The sequence below is a fragment of the Anas platyrhynchos genome, chromosome 11, assembly GCF_047663525.1.
Source record: "Anas platyrhynchos isolate ZD024472 breed Pekin duck chromosome 11, IASCAAS_PekinDuck_T2T, whole genome shotgun sequence".
NCBI lineage: Eukaryota > Metazoa > Chordata > Aves > Anseriformes > Anatidae > Anas > Anas platyrhynchos.
The window spans coordinates 14,528,307-14,541,208 of record NC_092597.1 but is presented as its reverse complement, the minus strand read 5'-3'; the positions used below and the strand labels follow the sequence as shown (position 1 = coordinate 14,541,208).

Below are 12,902 nucleotides of genomic sequence, written 5' to 3'. Positions count from 1 at the left end.
CCTTGTGTGGTGACACCTCGTGTCCTCTGTCGCTGGGTATCACTGTGACTAGTGGCCATGATCACAAAGTGGATGATACTCCAAAGGACGTTTGTATGACGGAAACACACAATCCCACACAGGCAGCCTAAGACCTCTGTTGTAATTGGCCTTAGGAGCTGGGAACACAGATACATCATTTCAGTGTTGGGTGGTATGAGGCAGGAACAAAAGCTGGCAGATGAAAGAAGCAAGCTCTTAACCACCACCAAGGCCTCTGAAGGAAGCAACTATGAGGTGTTTTGATGCTTCATGAGCAAGGAATGTTTCTGTTCCCGTGGGGCTCTGGGATGCAGCATAAAAGACCATGCTGCTGCAGGCTCTGCATCCACTTCTCTTCTCTCTCCCTTTCCTTGAGGAACGAGGTAAGCCTGCGCTCGCTCCAGCTCTCCCTGAGGGCCCCATTGCTGTCATGCTGGCGACTCCGTTTGGTACTTGGGCTGCCTCAGATTGGCACTGCAACGCAGATGGTTCGGGCCCGTGACTTCTTTCCCTTTTGAAGGGGTGGATTTGGAGAGCTGGGGACTGTGGGGACCTCTCTAGCAGAGGGAGATTGATGGGGCTCAGCTGCAGGGATGTCTCTCTGCAAGAATTAAGTGCCTGAAAAGAGATGGACCCTTACCAAATAGCCCGGTGCATCCTGCCCAATCTTCAGTGCAGCCATTTCTGTTTTGGAGATGACAAAGGCTGACTTTGGGGTGTGTATCCCCTCCCTGCTACTCTGTGTTTCAGCTTCACCTCCCTCGACGAGAGATGTCTTGCTGCAGACCCTGTGTCCCATCCTCCTGCGGTGCCTCTGGCCCAACCCCACTTGCCAGCAGCTGCAGCGAGCCGTGTGTCGCCCGGTGCGCTGACTCGACGGTGTTCATTGAGGCCTCCCCGGTCGTGGTGACCCTGCCGGGCCCCATCCTCACCTCCTTCCCTCAGAGCACCGCCGTGGGATCCTCTCTGTCAGCTGCTGTTGGCAGCTCCCTCAGCAGTGGGGGGGTTCCCATCTCTTCTGGGGGCTCCCTTGGTCTGGGGGGGTCAGGGCTGTGTCTGCCTTCCCCACTCTGCCGCTTCAACTGCTGAAGCACATGGATCATCCCATTTGGGGCAGACATCCCTGAGATGGATGGGCCGTTCTCTCTGCCTCCCTGAACCCTGCAAACTTTCTTCTTGGTCTCTGTACTGCTCCACTGCCTTTCCTCGTTCTCATTAAAGACCTTGTGCAGCACTGCTGGAGACTCGTGGTGGTCTGTTCTCTTCCTGCCTCCATTAGCTCCTCACTGCTCAAGGAAAGCATTGCAAGGAAAGCTGGCCTGTTTCTACTGGAAAGAGAGGAGGGAGAAGCTGCCTTCACTCAGGGCAGTGAGTATGTCCCTGGGAAGAGACAGATACGATGTCCTGCGGACACCCTGCCAAGCTCAGCCATGCTGTGATTCTGTCATGACTGATGAAAGGGCAGGCTGTGAGAGCAGGGACTGCTTCGCCTGTAGAAGAGAAGGCTCAGCGAGCTTCTTATCCATGTGTCTAAATATGTGGGGAAGGCAGGCTGGGCAGGTGCGATAAAGGAGAGGGAGCCAGCCTCTTTTCAGAGGTGTTCTCTCGAGGCAGCAGAATGCAGTGCACACCAGTGTAAATGCACTAAATGCCACACACAGTATCTTTCTATCACTCAAAGGAAAGAACGCTTTGCTCTGAACACTGGTATTGTACTCACCGAAGTGTACTCTCTGAAGTTGAGGAATCCCCACCTTTGACCAGCCAGCTCTGCAGAGATGCCGAATACAGAGGAGGATGAAGAGAGCAAATTCAGTCAAGTTGGTGTGACTTCAGACAGCCAGACAGGCCTTTGAGCCTTAAAGGACAGCCATCCATCTGCTGCAGCACTAAACGGCTTCAGCACTTCGGTCATGGGGGTGCCCTGGGAGAGGAATCCAGCAGCACCATGCCCCTAAGCATGTTGCATTCAAATGTCAGGACAGAAACTGGGTGGTTTTGGAGCCCGACACACGGCTGCTGCTGCTGCCTGGCTGAAGAAAAGCTGGTGTGCGTTGGCCGGGAATCGAACCCGGGTCAACTGCTTGGAAGGCAGCTATGCTCACCACTATACCACCAACGCATCTGGCTGCATGCCTCCCTGAGGCTCCTGCAGCTCACCACCTCAGGGGCCTCCTCCTTCCAGCCACCTGCCCACACGGGCAGGCATGGGAGAGGGCAGGTTTTGCCTGCTGTGTTTCCAGTGGAAAGAGTTAGGCTGTGGTGTGTCTGCTGCTGCACAGCAGCCTGCGCTGCTCAGGGGCCCTTTTGGAGTGCTGACTGGCAAGAAAGCAAAGGGGAAGGGAGTGCAAGAAAGCAGAGCCGAGGGAGTGCAACAGCCATACCAGCCCCAGCCATGGCATGAGAGAGGAGCGAACGAACGGCAGCAGAGGCACAAAAGCTTGGCACAGGAGCCTGCAAGTAAAAGCTGTAGCAGAGGATGGTTTCGATCCATCGACCTCTGGGTTATGGGCCCAGCACGCTTCCGCTGCGCCACTCTGCTCTCCCCCAGACCTGCTGCCCCCACCTCGCCCAGCCCTGCCTGCGGTGCCCTGAGCCAAACCCGCAGCAATGGGGCACCTGCCTGCCTGCTTTGCAGGCTCCCACCACCTGCTCTCCACACAGCTCACCAGGGCCGCCACCATGCCCGCAAATCACGCTGCCCCGTGATGCGGCTGCGCCCCCTCACAGACAGCGCCCTGCCCCTGCCTGTGCTGCGCTCCCCCGCAGAGCAGGGCTCCTCCGACTGCCTGTCGCAGCCCAGCCCTCGCTGCTGCCTGACCGCTGCAGGACTCTGCCCACTGCCGGGCTGAGGCCTGACAGGCACACAGGGAAAGCCGTCTGCCCCAGCCCTGAAGCGCAGGGAAAGCCTGTTGTGGGGGCTGAGGGGGACATGCTCCGGCCTGCATGTTTCTGCCTCTGCCTGCTGCTTCCCTGGCCCGTCTACACGCCCCGGCACACAGCATGCAGGCACACGAGATAAAGGTCAAACACAACACACAGGGCTGGGCACAGAAGGGGTGCTGCTGGAGTCTGCCTGCCTTCTGCACTGGGTATAGCTCAGGGCAGAGCCTTTGAGCTGTCCCTTAGCCCTTTGCGGCTCTGTGACCGTAAGTGGGACAACTGCAGGGGACAAGGCAGGTACCAGCCTGGGCCTGTCACATACTCTCCTTCTCGGGGCACTCTCCTTGTGATAATACCTCAGGGTATTATCCCTTGTCCTATCCCTTCCCGCTTCCGCAAACACAGCCAGGCTACCAGCATCAGCCCCTCTTCCTCCCAGGGCCTTTGCTGCCAGAGCAGCTGGCCATGGGACCAAAAGAAGGCCTCTCTGAAGCCTCCTGCTCTTTTCTAGCACACGGGTCAGCACCTGAGACAGACGGGAGTAGTCTGATGGATGCCAAAGATCCCACCACACGTCCTTTTGCATTTGCTGTTCCTCCTCAGAGGAGAAGCACACAGGATATTCCGCACTCCTCAGCATCTCAGCTTTACACCAAATTTGGAAAGACCCCTGGGAAAGGTTGTTGCTGTGTGTGCAAAGGCTGGGGAGAGAGAGGGTCAGCTGTTAGGACCCCATGGCCTTTAGGCAAGATCCACGAGGATCCACTGCTCTCAGAGCTAGGAGGTGTCTTCCCTTCAGGGTGAGGCCACTCTGCTCACAGAAGGACTTCTTCTACAGCCCCTGGACATCAGTGGCCCTTTCTGTGGCTCTTTCTGTGTCCACTTCTTGCCTGCCCGGTAAATGGCATCAGCATTACTTGCCCATACAGGCACTTTTGGGGCGGAGGCGAGGACAAGTACTCAAAGTGAGCAAGGGGGAGCTGCTGTGTTCCCTGGCAAGGCCCTGTGCAGCTGGAGGAACACGGCTGTGCCTGGGCCCCTGAGGGCCTGCATCCCGTGGCAGCAGCACGGTCACTGCAGGCAGACCAAAAGGGGACTGCATGCCGTAGTTGGCAGGATTCGAACCTACGCGGGGAAACCCCAATGGATTTCTAGTCCATCGCCTTCACCACTCGGCCACAACTACCTGCTCCGGCCAGCTCTGATGGCATCATCAAGTGCTCTGGGCAATGACCACCAGCTCCCTGCCACTCTCAACGACAGGCTGCACCCAAAGCCGCTGCACAAGGGACCTGCACCAGCAGCCCAAATTGCCACCTGCTGACACACTTCCTGGCCCCTTGACTGCTCAAAGCCCACGGATAAGGACGCACCTTCCTGCACCTTGGCCTCATACTGCCATACGGCATATCCTGACACACAGAATCGTATCTGCTCACCTGCCATCTCAGCTGCTTCCACGGAAAAAGCGTGGAGACAACCTGTGTGGAGACAGACCCTGACAGCGGAAGCTGTGGGATGGGATATTAGCCATGGGATGCAGTCTTTCCCAAACTGATCCAATGTGACCTTCCAACAGAACGCAGTTCTTCAAGAACCACTCCAACATGCTCCTTACAACAGGGTACAGCCCTTCAGCAACAGACTCTCCCAGATTGGGTCCCCCACAGGCTGCAGCTCCCACCAGACACCCTGCTCCACCAGGAGCTCCTCTCCAGGGATTGCCGTTCTGGCCCAGAGTCTGCTCCTCTGATGGCTAACGATGGTCTGCAATGTCCTTCGGGCCGTATCTACCTGCTCCACCATGGTCCGCTACACAGGCTGCAGGGGGACAGCCTGCTCCTCCACTGTCCTCAACGCAAGCCACAGGGCAAATTCTTCTCCAGACCTTGAGCATCTCCTTCCATTCCTTCTTCATTGAAATTTGTGTCTGCAGGGTTGCTACTTTCTACTTTTCCTCACACCTCTCTCCCAGATGCTAATGCACAGTGTTTTTCTTTTTCCCCCCCTTTCTTATATATGCTATAAAAAAGGCACAACTAACATCACGAATTGTCTCAGCTTTGGACAGTCGTGGGTCCCTTTCTGAGATGTCTGAAACTGGCTATGCAGCAGCAATATTGGGAAGATGGTGTTGGATTGTCAGTGTAGAGGGGGTGGTGTTTCTCTGCCATAAACTGCCAGAAACTTTAGGAGTCAGTCCAACATCGTGTCACAGCATCAGGAGTCAACCCGACATTCCAGATAAGCTTTCAAGCGGCAAGACCGACAGAGTTGTGCTCTCCTGCTTCTTCTGCATGGGCTGCAAATGAGCCTCATCCCTGTGACACTGGATCTCAGTCATTGCTCAGCACTCGGCCCATATCCTCTCACTTCTCGCTGACTCTCCAAGCCTTTTCCTGTGCACTGACACCATGAGACTGTCACAGCCTTTCCCCTAGGGCTTTATGTCATAGAGCCCTCTGTAGCCAGCTGGCTGGGGCCCACGTAGGGCAGAAGGAAGCACCCTTGCTCCGCCAATGAACAGGCCATGAAACAGCCCTGTTGGCCGAGTGGTTGGTTCTGCATTTCCACAGGCTCTGGAGGGAATGCAGGGAGTCAGGGGAAGAGTACACGTGTGCCTTGAGCCCCTTGGCAGCACGTTGAATGTGCAAAGCCATCACTTGCTGGCACCTCCTTTGGTTGCTGCTGTGCAGGATTGCCTCAGCCTTAGGGAGAAGCGTTAGCAGTGTGCTGCCCCTGTGCCAGGGACTCTTGGGTTCGAGTCCCACTCCCGAGCAGCTTCTTTCCTCTGCCCTTTGCCCATCTCCAGGGGAGTACACTCAGGCCAAGCCTGTCCTCCTGTACATGCTCCTCTGAGGACTGTGCTGTTGGGCTTCCGCACCTAAGGTGTCCCACCTCCTGGGGTAGGACCTCATCTCAGGAAATGCCCTCATGCCTTTGATTCCCTGGGAAAATTCCAAAGTAGGGCCTGGGATCAAATATTGTCCTTGTGCTTCTTGGTTTGTTGTTATTTTTTTGGGTGGTGTTGGTTATACACAGGAGATGGGGCTGTTGTTTGAAGAGCTTTTGTGAGCTTTTTTTGTTCTTTCATCTGGGTGTGAAAGCCCACAGCTAATTCTAGGTTTGATCTCCATGAGACACGGGGTCTGAACATGCTCATTGGCACCACAGAGAACATGAGGGCTCTGTACGTGCATTGAACGCCATCTGCCCTAATTTTCCTTGCTCACCAGTGACTAGAAAAGTCTCCTGTGCAGCAGTGCTGAAAGGATGAGGGGAAGTGTGTCCCAGCACAGAGTTTCCTGTCAATCCTGGACGGAGGCTTCATGCTTAATTCCAGTATTTATTTCCTCTCCATCTCCAGACCCTGAGATCTGCTCAACACTGCTGGCATCCTCTCTGCCGCTTCCTTCCTGGTTGCCAGCTTATTTGCCGGGAAAGTCAGCTTGGAGATCCCCCGGCTGGCAGAGGGGTCCAGCATGCCAGCCCCTTCTCAGGTGAAAGTGTTCCTCTTTGGTGGATTCCTGCCTCTTACCTTATAAAAGCAGCCATCAGCTGAACCAGTCAGCAGGGGAAATTAAGGTACCAATGAAGTGCATCTAGGGCCTGGACTCAACTGAGGACGCCTTGAGGTGGGCAAGGTCTAGAAAGGGTGATGAGTCCCACCTGAGAAACTTCATCTAGGTGAGCCTGCAGTGCACAGGGGGTTGGAGTGGCTCACCTCCAAAGGTAATTTCCAGTCCAACACGAGTAATGCGGACTCTGGACCAGCCACACAAAGGCAATGCCTTGGGAGGCAGCAGCACGGGAATGCATAAAAGCAAGTGTTATTTCAGGAAGGGTACAAAGCCCCTTGGAAACACCCTTGGTGAGGAAAGCAGAACGTTGGGAGGAGCTCTGTAATTTCTGGCACGACTGAGGCTGAAAAACGATGTCCACTGCTGTCCACAGCTGGGTGACTCATGTTTGCCTGCAGCTCAGGGATTTTCCCAGCTCTTCCACATCAGGATGACTGTCAGGTGTGCTGGGAGGCAGATCCCAGTCACTTTATACGTGGAAATGCATGGAAGGGGCTGCTCCCTCCCTGGCCCAGAACAAAGACAATTCCGGTTTAGGCTCCTTGCCGCAAGCCTCGCCTCAAATGCAGGCCAGGCAGACCTCTGGCCAGTGGGACAAATGTGTTGAGGAAACCAGGTCAATTGGAGAGTGTGTCAAGTTCAGGAAAGGACGCGGGCATCTCTTGCATCGCGTTCCTATGCCTTGACCTGCTGCATTTCTGTGAAGGCACAGAGAAAGGTCTCACTGCTTCAGAGAGATGACTTGAGAGAGAACTGCATTGGCCTCAGGTGTACCCTTCCTCCATTTGACTCTGCTTTCATTGAACTTTGTCTTTGGGCTCTGTCAGAGCATGACGAGTGTCAGCAATGAACTTGATGTCCTCTCCTCCGCCTTCAGGAGACTTCCTCTACTTCAGAACACTCCATCCTTACTGAAACGTCTTGGAAACATGGCCCATGTCTCCTCCACATGTTCTGTCTTGATCATCTTGACCTGCCCTTAGTCCAAGGTCTCCTCCATATCTGTGACAAACCACAGGGAGAAATGTCTCACAGAATTAGCTCCAGTCTCAGCACTGAATGCCCTTGTGTGGTGACACCTCGTGTCCTCTGTGGCTGAGTATCACCATGACTGGTGGCCATGCTCTCCACAAAGTGGATGATACTCCAAAGCACGTTTGTATGACGGAAACACACAATCCCGCACAGGCAGCCTAAGACCTCTGTCATAATTGGCCTTAGGAGCTGGGAACACAGATACATCATTTCAGTGTTGGGTGGTATGAGGCAGGAACAAAAGCTGGCAGATGAAAGAAGCAAGCTCTTAACCACCACCAAGGCCTCTGAAGGAAGCAACTATGAGGTGTTTTGATGCTTCATGAGCAAGGAATGTTTCTGTTCCCGTGGGGCTCTGGGATGCAGCATAAAAGACCATGCTGCTGCAGGCTCTGCATCCACTTCTCTTCTCTCTCCCTTTCCCTGAGGAACGAGGTAAGTAAGCCTGCGCTCGCTCCAGCTCTCCCTGAGGGCCCCATTGCTGTCATGCTGGCGACTCCGTTTGGTACTTGGGCTGCCTCAGATTGGCACTGCAACGCAGATGGTTTGGGCCCGTGACTTCTTTCCCTTTTGAAGGGGTGGATTTGGAGAGCTGGGGACTGTGGGGACCTCTCTAGCAGAGGGAGATTGATGGGGCTCAGCTGCAGGGATGTCTCTCTGCAAGAATTAAGTGCCTGAAAAGAGATGGACCCTTACCAAATAGCCCGGTGCATCCTGCCCAATCTCCAGTGCAGCCATTTCTGTTTTGGAGATGACAAAGGCTGACTTTGGGGTGTGTGTCCCCTCCCTGCTACTCTGTGTTTCAGCTTCGCCTCCCTCGACGAGAGATGTCTTGCTGCAGACCCTGTGTCCCATCCTCCTGCGGTGCCTCTGGCCCAACCCCACTTGCCAGCAGCTGCAGTGAGCCGTGTGTCGCCCGGTGCGCTGACTCGACGGTTGCCATCCAGCCCTCCCCAGTCGTGGTGACCCTGCCGGGCCCCATCCTCACCTCCTTCCCTCAGAACACCGCCGTGGGATCCTCTCTGTCAGCTGCTGTTGGCAGCTCCCTCAGCAGTGGGGGGGTTCCCATCTCTTCTGGGGGCTCCCTTGGTCTGGGGGGGTCAGGGCTGTGTCTGCCTTCCCCACTCTGCCGCTTCAACTGCTGAAGCGCGTGAATCATCCCATTTGGGGCAGACATCCCTGAGATGGATGGGCCATTCTCTCTGCCTCCCTGAACCCTGCAAACTTTCTTCTTGGTCTCTGTACTGCTCCACTGCATTTTCTCGTTCTCATTAAAGACCTTGTGCAGCACAGCTGGAGACTCATGGTGGTCTGTTCTCTTCCTGCCTCCATTAGCTCCTCACTGCTCAAGGAAAGCATTGCAAGGAAAGCTGGCCTGTTTCTACTGGAAAGAGAGGAGGGAGAAGCTGCCTTCACTCAGGGCAGTGATTATGTCCCTGGGAAGAGACAGACACGATGTCCTGCAGACACCCTGCCAAGCTCAGCCATGCTGTGATTCTGTCATGACTGATGAAAGGGCAGGCTGTGAGAGCAGGGACTGCTTCGCCTGTAGAAGAGAAGGCTCAGCGGGCTTCTTATCCATGTGTCTAAATATGTGGGGAAGGCAGGCTGGGCAGGTGCGATAAAGGAGAGAGAGCCAGCCTCTTTTCAGAGGTGTTCTCTCGAGGCAGCAGAATGCAGTGCACACCAGTGTAAATGCACTAAATGCCACACACAGTAAGTCTCTACTACTGCAGCGAGGGTGGTCATAGATGGTAATTGGGTGTTCATGGGTGTTGTGGAGTGTCTGCCTTTGGAGATAACCAACATGCCACTGGCTATGCATCTGAACAGCCTCCTCTACTCACGTGGGTGCCAGGGCTCAGTAAGCAAGAGGCAGGGACACGGCAAGTTGGGGAGGGAGGGGCACAGGGCAGGAGGGTAATACAGAGGAGGAGGAGAGGAAGGAGGAAGAATGAAGAGGAAGGAAGAAAGCTACAGAGCCCACAGGAAGGAATTGATCTGATAAGGTGAAAGCACAGTGAGGAAAGATGTCAAGGTGCCAAAAGCTGTACTGTAGAGGTCCCACTGAGATTTGAACTCAGATCGCTGGATTCAGAGTCCAGAGTGCTCACCATTACACCATGGGACCTCCTGGACACCTGCTGTGGCCCTGCCCTGAGCAAGGCATGGGGCATAGCACGAGGTTCAACAAAACAAAGAGCTGCCACGATGACACAACACGCAACACACCTTCCTATGTGTTGCACAACGTGCAATGCCTTCTTCCTCTCATGGCACTCAGGTGCCCTCTCTCCTGACATCCTAACTCTTTCCACTGGAAACACAGCAGGCAAAACCTGCCCTCTCCCATGCCTGCCAGTCATTCCCCACGCTTGGTGCACTGCCACGGCTATATGGACTTCCCTGACCTCATTCCACAGCAAGTAGCATAAACAGGTGTGCAACAGAAAGGTGGAAATTTCTTAGAGAAATGAGTCTCCATCCTGGTGATCGCAGGATGGACGTGAGGTTGGAGCCCTCCTACCGCAGACACGTACGCATGGCTTCTGTTCCATGCTGTACTTCTGTGGACAGGGAAGGACAGGGACAGGTCGGGGATCTGGATTCAAAGGAATGTGCCTGGAAAGGTGGCAGAGTAGTGTCTCCAGAGAGCAGAGTGTGTACCTCACTTCCTTCTTCCCAGGAACTTTGTTGCATCCACTTCCAGTTATATTCAGAACGTCTCCAAAATGACCGAGTCTCTGTATGGTGTGGCAGTGGCTCTGCATGCAGTTTGGGGACACAGGGATGCCGAGATGCGCAGTCCTGGCTACAGTTGTGCAAAAGAGCATTTCAAAGCCAACCTCAGAGGAAACAACGCTGTGCTCCAAACACTGGCGTTGTACACACCAGCATACTCTCTGAAGCTCAAGAAACACCATTTTTACCAGCCAGCTCTGCAGAGATGCTGAATACAGAGGAGGATGAAGAGAGCAAATTCTGTCAAGTTGGTGTGACTTCAGACAGCCAGACAGGCCTTTGAGCCTTAAAGGACAGCCATCCATCTGCTGCAGCACTAAACGGCTTCAGCACTTCGGTCATGGGGGTGCCCTGGGAGAGGAATCCAGCAGCACCATGCCCCTAAGCATGTTGCATTCAAATGTCAGGACAGAAACTGGGTGGTTTTGGAGCCCGACACACGGCTGCTGCTGCTGCCTGGCTGAAGAAAAGCTGGTGTGCGTTGGCCGGGAATCGAACCCGGGTCAACTGCTTGGAAGGCAGCTATGCTCACCACTATACCACCAACGCATCTGGCTGCATGCCTCCCTGAGGCTCCTGCAGCTCACCACCTCAGGGGCCTCCTCCTTCCAGCCACCTGCCCACATGGGCAGGCATGGGAGAGGGCAGGTTTTGCCTGCTGTGTTTCCAGTGGAAAGAGTTAGGCTGTGGTGTGTCTGCTGCTGCACAGCAGCCTGCGCTGCTCAGGGGCCCTTTTGGAGTGCTGACTGGCAAGAAAGCAAAGGGGAAGGGAGTGCAAGAAAGCAGAGCCGAGGGAGTGCAACAGCCATACCAGCCCCAGCCATGGCATGAGAGAGGAGCGAACGAACGGCAGCAGAGGCACAAAAGCTTGGCACAGGAGCCTGCAAGTAAAAGCTGTAGCAGAGGATGGTTTCGATCCATCGACCTCTGGGTTATGGGCCCAGCACGCTTCCGCTGCGCCACTCTGCTCTCCCCCAGACCTGCTGCCCCCACCTCGCCCAGCCCTGCCTGCGGTGCCCTGAGCCAAACCCGCAGCAATGGGGCACCTGCCTGCCTGCTTTGCAGGCTCCCACCACCTGCTCTCCACACAGCTCACCAGGGCCGCCACCATGCCCGCAAATCACGCTGCCCCGTGATGCGGCTGCGCCCCCTCACAGACAGCGCCCTGCCCCTGCCTGTGCTGCGCTCCCCCGCAGAGCAGGGCTCCTCCGACTGCCTGTCGCAGCCCAGCCCTCGCTGCTGCCTGACCGCTGCAGGACTCTGCCCACTGCCGGGCTGAGGCCTGACAGGCACACAGGGAAAGCCGTCTGCCCCAGCCCTGAAGCGCAGGGAAAGCCTGTTGTGGGGGCTGAGGGGGACATGCTCCGGCCTGCATGTTTCTGCCTCTGCCTGCTGCTTCCCTGGCCCGTCTACACGCCCCGGCACACAGCATGCAGGCACACGAGATAAAGGTCAAACACAACACACAGGGCTGGGCACAGAAGGGGTGCTGCTGGAGTCTGCCTGCCTTCTGCACTGGGTATAGCTCAGGGCAGAGCCTTTGAGCTGTCCCTTAGCCCTTTGCGGCTCTGTGACCGTAAGTGGGACAACTGCAGGGGACAAGGCAGGTACCAGCCTGGGCCTGTCACATACTCTCCTTCTCGGGGCACTCTCCTTGTGATAATACCTCAGGGTATTATCCCTTGTCCTATCCCTTCCCGCTTCCGCAAACACAGCCAGGCTACCAGCATCAGCCCCTCTTCCTCCCAGGGCCTTTGCTGCCAGAGCAGCTGGCCATGGGACCAAAAGAAGGCCTCTCTGAAGCCTCCTGCTCTTTTCTAGCACACGGGTCAGCACCTGAGACAGACGGGAGTAGTCTGATGGATGCCAAAGATCCCACCACACGTCCTTTTGCATTTGCTGTTCCTCCTCAGAGGAGAAGCACACAGGATATTCCGCACTCCTCAGCATCTCAGCTTTACACCAAATTTGGAAAGACCCCTGGGAAAGGTTGTTGCTGTGTGTGCAAAGGCTGGGGAGAGAGAGGGTCAGCTGTTAGGACCCCATGGCCTTTAGGCAAGATCCACGAGGATCCACTGCTCTCAGAGCTAGGAGGTGTCTTCCCTTCAGGGTGAGGCCACTCTGCTCACAGAAGGACTTCTTCTACAGCCCCTGGACATCAGTGGCCCTTTCTGTGGCTCTTTCTGTGTCCACTTCTTGCCTGCCCGGTAAATGGCATCAGCATTACTTGCCCATACAGGCACTTTTGGGGCGGAGGCGAGGACAAGTACTCAAAGTGAGCAAGGGGGAGCTGCTGTGTTCCCTGGCAAGGCCCTGTGCAGCTGGAGGAACACGGCTGTGCCTGGGCCCCTGAGGGCCTGCATCCCGTGGCAGCAGCACGGTCACTGCAGGCAGACCAAAAGGGGACTGCATGCCGTAGTTGGCAGGATTCGAACCTGCGCGGGGAAACCCCAATGGATTTCTAGTCCATCACCTTCACCACTCGGCCACAACTACCTGCTCCGGCCAGCTCTGATGGCATCATCAAGTGCTCTGGGCAATGACCACCAGCTCCCTGCCACTCTCAACGACAGGCTGCACCCAAAGCCGCTGCACAAGGGACCTGCACCAGCAGCCCAAATTGCCACCTGCTGACACACT

The 12,902-nt window shown here is 55.7% G+C and overlaps 2 long non-coding RNA genes and 7 other non-coding genes across 9 annotated transcripts; 2 read left to right on the top strand and 7 right to left on the bottom strand.

Annotated features, from left to right (window-relative positions):
• Nucleotides 1-185: 185 nt before the first annotated feature.
• LOC140003424 (uncharacterized) lies at nucleotides 186-1,256 on the top strand. Its single transcript, XR_011812001.1, has 2 exons — nucleotides 186-404; nucleotides 772-1,256. It is a non-coding gene; the product is annotated as an uncharacterized lncRNA (long non-coding RNA).
• Nucleotides 1,257-2,071: 815 nt separating this feature from the next.
• Nucleotides 2,072-2,143, bottom strand: TRNAG-UCC (transfer RNA glycine (anticodon UCC)). Its single transcript has one exon. It is a non-coding gene; the product is annotated as a tRNA-Gly (tRNA).
• Nucleotides 2,144-2,491: 348 nt separating this feature from the next.
• TRNAM-CAU (transfer RNA methionine (anticodon CAU)) lies at nucleotides 2,492-2,563 on the bottom strand. The gene has a single exon. It is a non-coding gene; the product is annotated as a tRNA-Met (tRNA).
• Nucleotides 2,564-4,008: 1,445 nt separating this feature from the next.
• TRNAS-AGA (transfer RNA serine (anticodon AGA)) lies at nucleotides 4,009-4,090 on the bottom strand. Its single transcript has one exon. It is a non-coding gene; the product is annotated as a tRNA-Ser (tRNA).
• A 1,795-nt stretch (nucleotides 4,091-5,885) lies between these two features.
• Nucleotides 5,886-8,812, top strand: LOC140003423 (uncharacterized). The gene is made up of 2 exons (XR_011812000.1): nucleotides 5,886-7,955; nucleotides 8,327-8,812. It is a non-coding gene; the product is annotated as an uncharacterized lncRNA (long non-coding RNA).
• Nucleotides 8,813-9,579: 767 nt separating this feature from the next.
• Nucleotides 9,580-9,651, bottom strand: TRNAQ-CUG (transfer RNA glutamine (anticodon CUG)). Its single transcript has one exon. It is a non-coding gene; the product is annotated as a tRNA-Gln (tRNA).
• Nucleotides 9,652-10,739: 1,088 nt separating this feature from the next.
• Nucleotides 10,740-10,811, bottom strand: TRNAG-UCC (transfer RNA glycine (anticodon UCC)). Its single transcript has one exon. It is a non-coding gene; the product is annotated as a tRNA-Gly (tRNA).
• A 348-nt stretch (nucleotides 10,812-11,159) lies between these two features.
• On the bottom strand, nucleotides 11,160-11,231 carry TRNAM-CAU (transfer RNA methionine (anticodon CAU)). Its single transcript has one exon. It is a non-coding gene; the product is annotated as a tRNA-Met (tRNA).
• A 1,445-nt stretch (nucleotides 11,232-12,676) lies between these two features.
• TRNAS-AGA (transfer RNA serine (anticodon AGA)) lies at nucleotides 12,677-12,758 on the bottom strand. The gene has a single exon. It is a non-coding gene; the product is annotated as a tRNA-Ser (tRNA).
• Between the last annotated feature and the right edge of the window lie 144 nt (nucleotides 12,759-12,902).